This window comes from Loxodonta africana, chromosome 21 (genome assembly GCF_030014295.1).
Source record: "Loxodonta africana isolate mLoxAfr1 chromosome 21, mLoxAfr1.hap2, whole genome shotgun sequence".
NCBI lineage: Eukaryota > Metazoa > Chordata > Mammalia > Proboscidea > Elephantidae > Loxodonta > Loxodonta africana.
The window spans coordinates 18,314,584-18,328,037 of record NC_087362.1 but is presented as its reverse complement, the minus strand read 5'-3'; positions in this window follow the sequence as shown (position 1 = coordinate 18,328,037).

The following is a 13,454-nucleotide window of genomic DNA, read 5'->3' as shown; positions in this document are numbered from 1 at the left end:
CAATGCTAATTGTCAGGTATAGATAAATGCAACCCGGTAATGCTAACTCCATCCCTGGGCAATTTCAAGGCTTAGAATTTCCAGAAGTAAGGAACCAAGTGAAAAAGCAAATTTAACTTCAAAGCTAAGACAGGCCCATAAACTTCTTTTCTAGAGCCATTACTCAGCACATGAAACCAACATTTTAATGTTAACTCTCTAAAATGATTTCTTTTGAATAATTTACAAAATTATTATAATTGTCATAAAAAGCAATCCCATTAGGCTTGATTTCCCTTCTAGTTATTCGGAATTCTGTTTTAAATGCAATTCAACAATTATAATTTGCAAATCTTAATATGTAATATTAGATACAATTTTAAGAAATTATGGCTTGCATGGAAACCTTGGTGGTGTACTGGTTAAGTGCTACAGCTGCTAGCCAAAATGTTGGCAGTTCAAATCCACCAGACGCTCCTTGGAAATTCTATGGGGCAGTTCTACTCTGTCCTCTAGGGTTGCTATGAGTTGGACCCGACTCTACGGCAGCAGGTTTGGTTTGGGTTTGATGGCTTGCGTTAACTTTAATTATGTAAATAGAATCTGCAATTTTTCTCTCTAGAGACCAAATTCGTGTATTTTTAAAAACCACTCGGCATCTGCGTAGGTGCAGTTAATGCTGCAAGGAGACTGCCTTAAAGTGAGGCATCAACTCTGGATTGAAGGTTTTAGATACACCGCACTCCTCATGGTTTCTGGCAAAGAATAATGTTTCTCTAACTTCTCCAAATCTCAGCTTTATACTGAGAAAAGAAAAAAGTTGAAATGGGAACAAAACAAAGGCCGTTAGTGCATTTAAAACAATTTTTTAAAAGAGAGATAAATTTGCTAACGTTTTCAGAGAGCTACAGCTTATGAAACATCCCCACAGATATCTTCTCCTTTGATAAAACCACCCTAGGACTGGCTTTGCAGTTGAATAACAGACTGAGAGAGGTAAAATGAGTTAACCAAGTGGCAGTCAGGCCTGGGATTCAGGTCTTCTCACCACATACCCAGCTAGAAAATTAAATAAGCATATACAACTACTCATTTTGCATTTTGGTGCATTACATTCACAGGCATAAACATGCAGAGCCAAATCTGGTAGCACGAACATGACGAACACTGTTAATTAAAGCAAGTTTTCAGATGCCATCAATTCTGTAACCTTTTGTAACCCTTTGGACAAATCCAAAACCTTGGCTCACATTCAAGGCAGGCTCCCATGTATCTTACTAGCAGGATGATTTCAGCTGGCTGCCCTGAAACTAAACATCTCAAACCTTGAACTTACTGCCCTCCTTCAAAACCAGTTTGCACTCAGAATGTCTTTGTGTGCCTGGGTTATCTGTTCTCTCCCTCCTCTGCCCCAGGACAGAAACGGCCCCCTCCCATTGTCCCTGTAGATGAGGTATGATCACGTTTTTTTCCATACGATGCTGCATCTCCTCGCCAAGGTTAACTGGACCGGGGTGGATGCTTCACCCAAAGCAATAGAATAGTATGCAACATCTTATTTCCCAGCTCAAAGATGAACAAGGGCAATTAGATTCTCCCTTTTTGAGACAGAAAGCAGCAGCAGTTGTTCATGGATGTTGAGGCCGAAGATCACGTACAGTTAAGGTCTAAGGCAGCCTTTTTAGGACTTAAAAATTACAGTTGATGCCAAGGTCTCAGGAGCACCCAGGCCCATCCAGGAAAGCTTTCAGTGATCTTGGGTAGATGCTTCATGTTACCAGAAGCCAGAGCCCATAAGAAGATAACCAGATGAGACTTCGGATGCCAAACATCTGTGACTTGGCAGGTTTACTCGTCTTGTTTTTCTGACACAAGAGAATGGCTTTATCATTTCTCATGGGATATGGGTTGGTACAATGATAGGTATGTCTAAGGGGGTAATGTAGAATCTCAATGGAATGGGATTATGAAAATGCTGCAATGTGAGACGTTTTTAAACCAATATAAAATTTGGTCAATGTGTGCTTTTGAGGGTAGGACTTAAGGCATTACATTGCCCACTTGACCCCATGTGTTTCAGAGTAGAACTGCACTCTGCGGGGTTTTCAAGGCTGTGACCTTTCAGAAGCAGATCTCCAAGCCTTTCTTCCAAGGCACCTCTGGGTAGGTTCAAACTGCCAACCTCTCGGTTAGTAGTCAAGTGCTTAATTGTTTTTGCCAGCCAGGGACTTGATGATGCTTGTGGGAACCCAATCAACTTTTCAGTGTTCTGCAAAGCACACTTTTCTGTGATGCTCTGCAGATCCATAAAGAGCATGGCTTGCAAGGACTAGAATCCCTGAAGTGATAAAGAGCATTTAAGTGTACATAACTACACTAATTTGCATAGTGAGTGGCTTTTGTTAACACTCATTTAAGTATGGCATGAAATAACAGCATAAAACCTCAGAGAGTCACTGCTTAGAAAATCTGTTTTCAAGTACCCTTAAGCTCTTTAGAAATCTATTTATACTTATGCATACTAACTGCCTAGGAAGATCACCTCACAATATTTACTGGTTAACAGTACTTGCCTTCTTTGGCTTCTGGTGTGTATATATACACCATAATATAATATACATTTATATTAAAAAAAAATTGCAGTGGAATTGATTCCAACTCATAGCGACCATACAGGACAGAGTACAACTGCCCTATAGGGTTTCCAAGGCTGTAATTTTTTCAGAAGCAGACTGCCATATCTGTCTCCCTCGGGGAAGCTGGTGGGTTCTAACTGCTGACCTTTCAGTTAGCAGCCAAGCTTAACCACTGTGTTGCCAGGGCTCCTTATATAGTTGAGTGCAAAGCATTTTCAAAAATTCTCTTATGTGATTCTCCTCTTTAGTGTGAATTAGTAATAAACCAACCATTTGCTGTCAAGTTCATTCTGACTCATTCTGACCCAATGTGTTTTAGACTAGAACTGTCTTCCATAGGATTTTCAAGGGTGTGCAACCTTTCTGAAGCAGGTTGCCAGGCCTTTCTTCCACATCACCTCTGGGTGGGTTTGAACTGCCAACTTTTCAGTCAGTAGTCAAGCACTTAACTGTACCACTCAGGAACTCCAAATTAGTAATAGTATAAAATCTTTTTTAAGGTAGTAGAATTGCAACATTTTTTAATATTTCCTAAGGCTATGTTAAGGAGCCCTGGTGGTGCAGTGGTTAAGCACTGGCTGCTAACTGAAAGGTTGGCGGTTCAAGCCCACCAGGGGCACAAAGATGTGGCAATCTGTTTCTGTAAAGATTACAAGCTTGGAAATTATATGGAAACTACTTTGCCCTATAGGGTCGCTATTGAGTTGGAATTGACTCGATGGCAGTGGGTTTGGTTTTTCAAGCCTATATTACCCAAAATAGATTAAAGATTATGAATATTTTAAGGCACTTATATCCTGGCCCAAGCCATGGTTTTTTCCATCGCTTCCTGTACATGTGAAAGCTGGATGATGAATAAAGAACACTGAAGAAGAATTGATGCCTTTGAACTGTGGTATTGGAGAAGAATATCGAATATACCAGGGACTGCCAAAAGAATGAACAAATCTGTCTTGGAAGACGTATAACCAGAATGCTCCTTAGAAGCAAGGATGTGAGACTATGTCTCACATACTTTGGACATGTTGTCAGGAGGAATCGGTCCCTGGAGAAGGACATCATTCTTGGAAAAGTAGAGGGTCAGCAAAAAAGAGGAAGACCCCCAATGAGATGGATTGACACAGTGGCGGCAACAAATGGGCTTAAGCATAACTATGATTGTGAGGATGGCCAAGGACCCGCCAGTGTGTCATTCTGTTGTATATAGGGTCGCTATGAGTCAGAACCAACTCAAAGGCACCTAACAACAACAACAATGCTGACAAATGATTTTCCAGAAATATTGAAACACCTAACAGTATTATCAACAGTACACAGTGTCCTCTTTGTGAAAACCCTTGGGTCTCAATAGCAGGAAATCTATGCTTCTAACAAATAGGATTTTCATTCAACACTAGCAGAATACAAGTTTTTCTTTGCTTTGATTAGGAACCTTAGATTCAAACTTTGTCCTACTTTTAGTATTTTCTCAGGTTAATATAGTAATGGATTTTTCCGAGTGAAATATATTCCTCATTATATTGCCCCTCCAATTTTTTCATTTACCTTAATTTCCTCTTCTCTGTATTCTATAGTCTTTATATACTTTTACTAGCTGCCTCAAAAGCTTTGTGGGATGTAACAAATAAACTAATAAAAAAAAGTTGGAAAAAAAAAAGTAGAATCCCCCTTTTAAAACCATTTAATATCCAAAGTGCACGAAATACACCCGTATAGTTTATCTGATGGTTACAAAGGAAACATCTGTGCAATTACCACCTACGTCACTTGCCTAGAACAGTTCAGGCAAGCCAGGAGCTACCACCTCGCTCCTGGCCCGTGTGTCCCTTCCTGATTACATCCTCTTCTATTATAATTTACTTCCTGTCATTTCTCTATAATTTTACCCCTATGATTGCTTCCTTAAACAATACCTGTTTAAAATTCAGAATAAATGGAATACCACTGGGTGTATTCTTTGTTATCTTGCTTCTTTAAGTTAAAAAAATTTTTTTTAAAAGAAGATTCATGTTTTTGAATGTTATGTAATATTCCTTCATATGAATATACATCAAATTGTTCATTTTAATGCTGATGGACATTTGAGTTGGTTCACTTTGGGGCTCCTAAGAACAATGCTGCAATGAGCATTCTTGTGCATGAATTCTACTGGACCTGTGCACACATTTCTTGGCTGTATACCCAGGAGTGAAATTACTGGGTCATAAGAGATGCATATCTTCAACATCATCAGATAATGTCAAATTGAATTTCAAAAGGATTGTACCAATTTGTACTCCCACCACAAGATACGGAAGTTCCTATTGTCCCAATTGCTGAATTTGTCTGGCTATTTTTTGCCAATCTGATGGGTGTGTAATGGTAACACATTATGGTTTAATTTGCATTCCCTTGTTTACCAATGAGGTTGACCATCTTGTAATATGTTTATTGGCCACTTGGATTTCCTCTATTCTTAAGTGTACATTCAAGTGTTTTGTGCCCATTTTTCTACTGGAATGTGTGTTTTACTTACTGGAATGAAGGAGAGCTTTATAAATTCTGGACAGTAGCCAAAAATCTTCTACTCTGTGGCTTGTTTTTTCACTTTCATTATGGTGTCTTTTAAGGAATGAAAATTCTTAACTTTTATATACTTGAATTTATCAGTCTTTTCCTTTATGGTTAGTGTTTTTTCTAGTCTTATCCAACCAAAACCCACTGCTGTTTATATTTACATTTAAAAGCTCTAGTTTCATTTTTCATACTAACATATTGCCTGGGATTGGTCTTTGCATGGAATGTGAGGTTGGAGTTCAATTTAAAACAAAACAGAACACACATATACCCTATTCTCTAGCACCGGTTAATTGTGCTCATGAGGACTTAGACTAAGAGGCAGTTGTCTGAATACAACAAGGGGATACTGAATGATTTAAAGTCAGGAAAGGTGTGCATCAGGGTAGTATCCCTTCACCATACTTATTCAATCTGTATGCTGAGCAAATAATCCAAGAAGCTGGACTGTATGAAGAAGAACGGGGCATCAGGATTGGAGGAAGACTCACTAACAACCTGCATTATGCAGATGACACAACCTTGCCTGCTGAAAGTGAATAGTACTTGAAGCGCATACTGATGAAGATCAAAGACCACAGCCTTCAGTATGGATTACACCTCAACATAAAGAAAACAAAAATCCTCACAACTGGACCAATAAGCAACATTATGATAAATGGACAGAATATTGAAGTAGTCAAGGATTTCATTTTACTTGGATCCGCAATTAATGTCCATGGAAGCAGCAATCAAACGACGCATTGCATTAGGCAAATCTGCTGCTAAAGAACTCTTTAAAGTGTTAAAGAGCAAAGATGTCACTTTAAGGACTAGGGCTCGCCCAACCGAAGCTATGGTGTTTTCAATTGCCTCACATGCATGCAAGAGCTGGACAATGAATAAGGAAGAACTGACGCCTCTGAGTTATGGTATTGGCAGTGAATACTCAATGTACCATGGACTGCCAAAAGAACAAACAAGTCTGTCTTGGAAGAAGTACAGCTTCTAAGGAGCATTCTGGCTGTACTTCTTCCAAGAGAGATTTGTTTGTTTTCATTTACCCTCTACTTTACCAAGCATGATGTTCTTTTCCATGGACTTTTCCCTCCTGATAACATACTTCGGACATGTTATCAGGAGGGAAAAGTCCGTGGAGGACATCATGCTTGGTAAGGTAGAGGGTAAATGAAAAAGAGGACCCCGAATAAGATGGATTGACACAGTGGCTGCAACAATGGTCTTAAACATAACAATTATGAGAATGGCTCAGGACTGGGCAGTGTTTCCGTCTGTTCTACACAGGGTTGCTAACAAGTCCGAACTGACAGGAGTGCACCTAACAACAACGTGCTGCAATCCTGCTAAACTCACTTATTAGTTATAATAACAATTTTGTAGATTGTTATGTTTTATACATAGACAATCATGCTGCCTATAAATAAGGACAGTTTCGTTTCTTTTCGAATCTGGATGCATTTCATTTTCTTGCTATAGTGCACTGATTTAATCTCTAGTACAGTGTTAAACAGAAGTAGGCATCCTTGCTTTGTTCCTAATCTTAGAGGAGATGCATTGATTTCTCACCATGAAGCATGACCTCTAGTTATAGGTATCTTCACAGGGGTTCTTTATCAAGTTGAGGAAGTGCAAGACGATGGATTTTCTCAAATGTTTTTGTGCAATTATTGAGATGATCATTTAGTATTTCTTTTTAGTTTTATTTGTGTCTTTACATGTGAAGAGTCTTCTAAGTAGCAGTATTGCCTTTTTATCCAATCTGGCAATCTCTGCCTTTAAATGGTGGATATTTAGATCATTTGTATTTAATGTGATCATTAGTATGGTTAGATTTAAACATATCATCTTCGTTATTGTTTTCTATTTATCCTATGCGTTCTTCAATCACTTTTGTCCTTTTTCTAACTTCTTTTGGATTAAGTATCTTTCATGATTTCATTGGTTGGCTGATTAGCTATAAATTACTTTGTTATTTTGGTGACTGCCTTAGCATTTATACTGTATACCTTTATCAGCATCTACTTCAAATGATATTTTATCATTTCATATATAAGACTCTAACGATACTACACCCATTTCTCCCTTCCAAGCCATAGTGCTATTGTCTTTGTCCATTTTCCATTTGCATATGTTATAAACACCACACTACATTGCTGTTATTTTTGTTTAAATAGCTTGTCTTTTAAAGAAATTTAAATAAGGAAAGTGTCTTATACATTTCATGATGAATTTACCAAATCTGGCAATCTTTATTCCTTTACAATGAAATTCCTCTGGCATTTCATATAGTGTGCGTATGCTGGTGATAAATTCTTTCAGCTTTTGTATATCTGAAAATGTCTTCATTTCCCCTTTGTTTTTTGAAGATATTTTCATTAGGTAGAGAATTCTTGATTGATGGTTTTTCTTTAGGTGATTAAAAGAGGTTACTCCACTATCTTCTGGCTAAAATAATTTCTAATTTTTTTTAAAATTGTGCTTTAGATGAAGGTTTACACAGCAAATTAGTTTCTCATTAAACAAGTAATACACATATTGTTTTGTGGCATGGGTTGCGAACCCCACATCAACACTCTCCTCTTCTCAGCCTTGGGTTCCTCATTAGCAGCTTTCCTGTTCCCTTGTTACCAGCTTTCCTGTTCCCTCCTGCTTTCTCCTCCTTGCCCCTGAGCTGGTGTGCCCATTTAGTCTTTTTTGTTTTATGGGCCTGCCTAATCTTTGATTGAAGGGTGACCCTCAGGAGTGACTTCAGTACTGAGTTAAAAGGGTGTCCGGGGGCCATACTCTTGGGTTTTTTCCAGTCTCTGTTAGGCCAGTAAGGCTAGTCTTTTTTTGTGAGTTAGAATTTTGTTCTACATTTTTCTCCAGCTCTGTCCAGGACCCTCTATTGTGATCCCTGTCAGAGCAGTGGGTGGTGGTAGCTGGGCATCATCTAGTTGTGCTGGACTCAGTCTGGTGGAGGCAGAGGTAGTTTTCGTCCATTAGTCCTTTGGGCTAATTTTTCCCTTGTGTCTTTGATTTTCTTCATTTTCTCTTGCTCCATGTGGGGCAGGACCAGTGGAGTCTCTTAGATGACTGCTCACAAGCTTTTAAGACCCCAGACACTACTCATCAAAGTAGGATATAGAATATTTTCTTTGTAAACGTTACGCCAGTTGAGCTAGATGTCCCCCAAGACCATGGTCCCCAGCCTTCAAGCCAGTAATTCGGTCCCTCAGGGAGTTTGGACGTGTCTGTGAAGCTTCCATGACCTTGCCTTGGTCAGGTTGTGCTGACTTCCCCAGTATCATGTACTGTCTTGCCCTTCACCAAAGTTACCACTTATCTGTTGTCCAGTTGGTTTTTCCCTCCCCACCACTCCTCTCCCTAGTAACCATCAAGGATTGTTTCTTTCTGTGTGTAAACTTTTCCTGAGTTTTTGTAATGGTGGTCTCATACAGTATTTCTTTTTGTGATTGACTTATTTCACTCCACATAATGCCCTCCAGATTCATCCATGCTGTGAGGTGTTTCGCATTCATCACTGTTCGTTATTGTTGCATAGTATTCCATTTTGTGTATGTACCATAGTTTATCCATTCATCTCTTGATGGGCACTTAGGTTGTTTCCATCTTTGTGCTATTGTGGATAATGCTGCAATGAACACAGGTGTGCATATGTCTATTCATGTGACAGCTATTATTTCTCTAGGATATATTCTTAGAAGTGGAATTGCTGGATTGTATGGTATTTCTATTTCTAGCTTCTTAAGGAAGTGCCATATCGTTTTCCAAAATGGTTGTATCATTTTACATTCCTACCAGCAGTGCATAAGAGTTCCAAGCTCACCGCAGCCTCTCCAACATGTTATTTTCTGTTTTTTTGATTTGTGCCAGTAATGTTGAGGTGAAATGGTATCTCATTTAGTTTTGATTTGCACTTTTCTAATGGCTAGTGATCTTGAGCAATTCCTCATGTGTCTGTTAGCTGCCTGAATATCTTCTTTGGTGAAGTATCTGCTCATATTCTTTGCCATTTTTTAAGTGGATTATTTGACTTTTTGTTGTAGAGGTGTTGGATTTTCCTATAGATTTTAGAGATTAGACCTTTGTTGGATTTGTCATAGCCAAAAAAATGTTTTTCAGTCTGTAGATTCTTTTTTTACTCTTTTGGTGAAGTCTTTTGACGAGCATAAGTGTTCAATTTTTAGCAGATCCTAGTTATCTAGCTTATCTTCTGGTGTTTGTGTATTGTTAGTTATAGTTTTTATGCTATTTATGCTGCCAACAACTCTTAAGTCATTCTTATTGTTGTTCCTTTGTGTGTAGCACATCTTTTCTTCCTGACTGCTTTAAGATTTTTCTCTTGATGACTAGTTTAAGTAATTTGGTTAAGATATTCCTTGGTGTAGCATTCTTTATGTTTCTTGTGATTGTGGTTCATTGAATTTCTTGAGTCTTTGTATTCAGTTTTCATCAAACTTAGAAAAATTTTAATCATGATTTCTTCAAAAGAAATTTTTTTCCTGTACTCTCCCCATATCCTCTCCTTTGGGAACATATATTAGACATACATTAGGCAACGTGAATTTCTTCCAAAACTCACTGATGCTTTTTTCTATTGTTATTATAATTTTTTGTATGGTTTATACTCTAATGTCTTCAGATTAACTAATCTTCTCTTCTACTATGTCTAAACCAAACTTGTTGCCGTTGATTCCGACTCATAGCTACCCTATAGGATAGTGTAGAACTGCCCCATAGTGTTTACAGAAACAGATTGTCACATCTTTCTCCGATGGAGTGACTGGCAGGTTCGAACCACTGAACCTGCAGTTAGCAGCCAAGAGCTTAACTACTGTGCCACCAGGGCTCCTTCTGCAATGCCTAATCTGTTATTAATCCTATCTAGTGTATTTTTAAAAGAGTATTTTATTGTGTTTTTGGTGAAAGTTTACCCAGCAGTTTAGGTTCATATTCAACAATTTCTCCACAAACTGTTCAGTGACATTGGTTACGTTCTTTACAATGCATGAACATTCTCATTATTTCCATTCTGGTTGTTCTGTTTCCATTAACCTAGTTTCCCTGCTCCCTTACCCTTTCTTCTTTGTTTTAAAGTAATTGTGGACCATTTGCTTTCATATAGATGATTTTTTAAAGGAGCACAGTACTCACAGGTGATATTCTTTATTTTGTGAGCCAGTCTGTCGTGTGTCTAAAAAGTGACGTCAAGGGCAAGTTTCAGTTCAAAGTTTAAAAAGTATGTCAGGGCAATAGTCTCAGGGAACCCTTCAGTCTCTACCAGTTCAGTAAGTTGTTTCATTTATTTATTTAAGAATTTTAGGTTCTATTCCACATTTCTCTCCTTTTTCTCCCATTCTATCAGGATCCATTTATTGTGAAGCTGATCTGAATGGTCAGTAGTGGCAGCCAGGCACCATCTAGCTCTTCTGGTCTCAGGGTAGATGAGGCTGTGGTTCGTGTAGGCTATTAGTCCTGTAGACTAGTTTCTTCTTCGTGTAGGTTATTAGTCCTGTAGACTAGTTTCTTCTTCATGTAGGCTATTAGTCCTGTAGACTAGTTTCTGCTTTCAATTTTGCTCCAGAACAGTAGAGACTAGTAGTTATACCTTAGATGGCTGCTCACAAGCTTTTAAGACCCCAGACACTACTCACCAGACTAGGATGAAGAACATAACTTTACAAATTATATTATGCCAATTGGCTGAAATGTCCCATGAGACTATGATTCTAAACCTTCAAGCTCAGAAAAACCATCCTGCGAGGTGTTTGGTTCTGTCAGTTTGTCACACCGTGGCAGCTTCTGTATTGCTGTGATGCTGGAAGCTATGCCACTGGTACTTCAAATACCAGCAGGGTCGCCCATGGGGGACAGGTTTCAGCAGAGTTACCAGACTAAGACAGATTAGGAAGAAGGACAGGGCGATCTACTTCCAAAATAATTAGCCAGGGAAAATCTTATGGATATCAGCAGATCATTGTCTGATTAGTGCTGGAAGATGAGCTCCTTAAGTTGGAGGGCACTCAAAATATGACTGGGGAAGAGCTGCCTCCTCAAAGTGGAGTTGACCTTAAACACATGGATGGAATAAAGCTTTCAGGACCTCACTTTGCTGATTTGCCACAAATCAAAATGAAAAGAAACAGTTGCAAACATTCAATAGTAACTGGAACTTGGAATGTATGAAGTATAAGTCAAGGAAAATTGTAAGTTGTCAAATATGAAATAGAACGCCTGAAGATCAATATCCTAGGCATTAGTGGGCTGAAAAGGATGGGTACTGTCCATTTTGAAACAATCATATAGTCTTCTATGCTGGGAATGACAAATTGAAGAGGAATGGTGTCACATTCACCATCAAAAAGGACATTTCAAGATCCACACTGAAGTAAAACACTGTCAGCAATAGGAAAATATCCATATGCCTACAAGAAAGACCAGTTAACAGAACTATTATTTAAATTTATACACCAAGTACTAACACCAAAGATGAAGACATTAAAGATTTTTACCAACTTGAATGGTCTGAAATTGACCACATGCAATCAAGATGCACTGAAAATTACTGGTGATTAGAATGCAAAAGTTGGAAACAAGAAGGATCAGTAGTTGGAAAATATGGCCTTGGAGACAGAAATGACATTGGAGATCACATGATAGAATTTTGCAAGACCAATGACTCATTGAGCAGAAATACCTTTTTTCAACAACAACTATACACATGGACCTTGCCAGGCAGAATAAACAGCAATCAAATTGACTACACTTGTGGAAAGAGATGATGGAGAAGCTCAATAGCATCAGTCAGAAACAGGCCAGGCGCTGGCTGCAAGTTCAAGTTGAAGCTGAAGAAAATTTAAACAAATCCTGGTGGCACAGTAAGAGCTACAGCTGCTGACCAAAAGGTCAGTAGTTTGAATCCATGAGGCACTCCTTGGAAACCCTATGGGGCAGTTCCACTCTGTTCTACAGTGTCGCTATGAGTTGGAATCAACTTGACGGCAACGGGCTTTTGGTTTTTGGATTATGAGAACCAAGGTACAACCTTAAAAAATATCCCACCTGAATTTAGGGACCATCTCAAGAATAGATCTGAAGCACTGAGCTATAATGACTGAGGGCCAGACAAGTTGTGGGATGACATCAAGGACATCATACATTAAGAAAGTGAAAGGTCATTAAAAAGACAGGAAAGAAAGAAAAGACTAAAATGGATGTCAGAAAAGACTCTGGAACTTGCTCTTGAACGTAGAGTAGTAGCTAAAGCGAATGGAGGAAAAGATGGAGTAAAAGAGCTGAACAGAAAGATTTCAAAGGGCAGCTCAAGTAAAATATTATAATGAAATGTGTGAAGACCCGGAGCTGGAAAAACAAAAAGGAAGAACATGCTCAGGATTTCTCAAGCTGAAAGAACTAAAGAAAAAATTTAAGCCACAAGTGGCAATACTGAAGGATTCTGTGGGCAAAAAATTGAACACAGAAAGCATCAAAAGAAGATGGAAGGAATACACAGAGTCATTGTACCAAAAAGAACTGGTCAACACTGTACCAAAAAGAATTGGTCAATGATTTCAGGATGAAGCATATAATCAAGAACTGATGGTACTCAAGGAAGAAGTACAAGCTGCACCAAAGTCACTGGCAAAAAACAAGGCTCCAGGAATTGACAGAGTGCCACTTGAAATGTTTCAACAAATGGCTGCAATGCTGGAAGCACTCACTTGTCTGTCTGTGCCAAGAAATTTGTAAAAAATCTACCTGGCCAACTGATTGGAAGAGATCCATATTCGTGCCCATTCCAAAGAAAGGTGATCCAACACAATGAGGAAGTTATCAAACAGTATCATTAATATCACACACATTGAAATGTGTTGCAGCACTACATCAACAGGAAAGTGCCAGAAATTCAAGCCAGATTCATCAAAGGCTGTGGGAGGAGGGATATTATTGCTGATGTCAGATGGATCTTGGTTGAAAGCAGAGAATACCAGAAGGATGTTTACCTGTGTTTTATCAACTATACAAAGGCATTTGACTGTGTGGATCATAACAAATTATGGACAACAATGCAACAAATGGGAATTCCAGAACACTTAATTGTGCTCAAGTGGAACCTGTATATAGACTAAGAAACAGCTATTTGAACAGAACTAGGGGGTACTGCATGCTTAAAATCAGGAAAGGTGTGTGGCAGTGTTGTAATATTTCACCATATGTATTCAGTACACGTTTAACAAATAATCCAAGAAACTGGACTATGTGAAGAAGAACACAGCATCA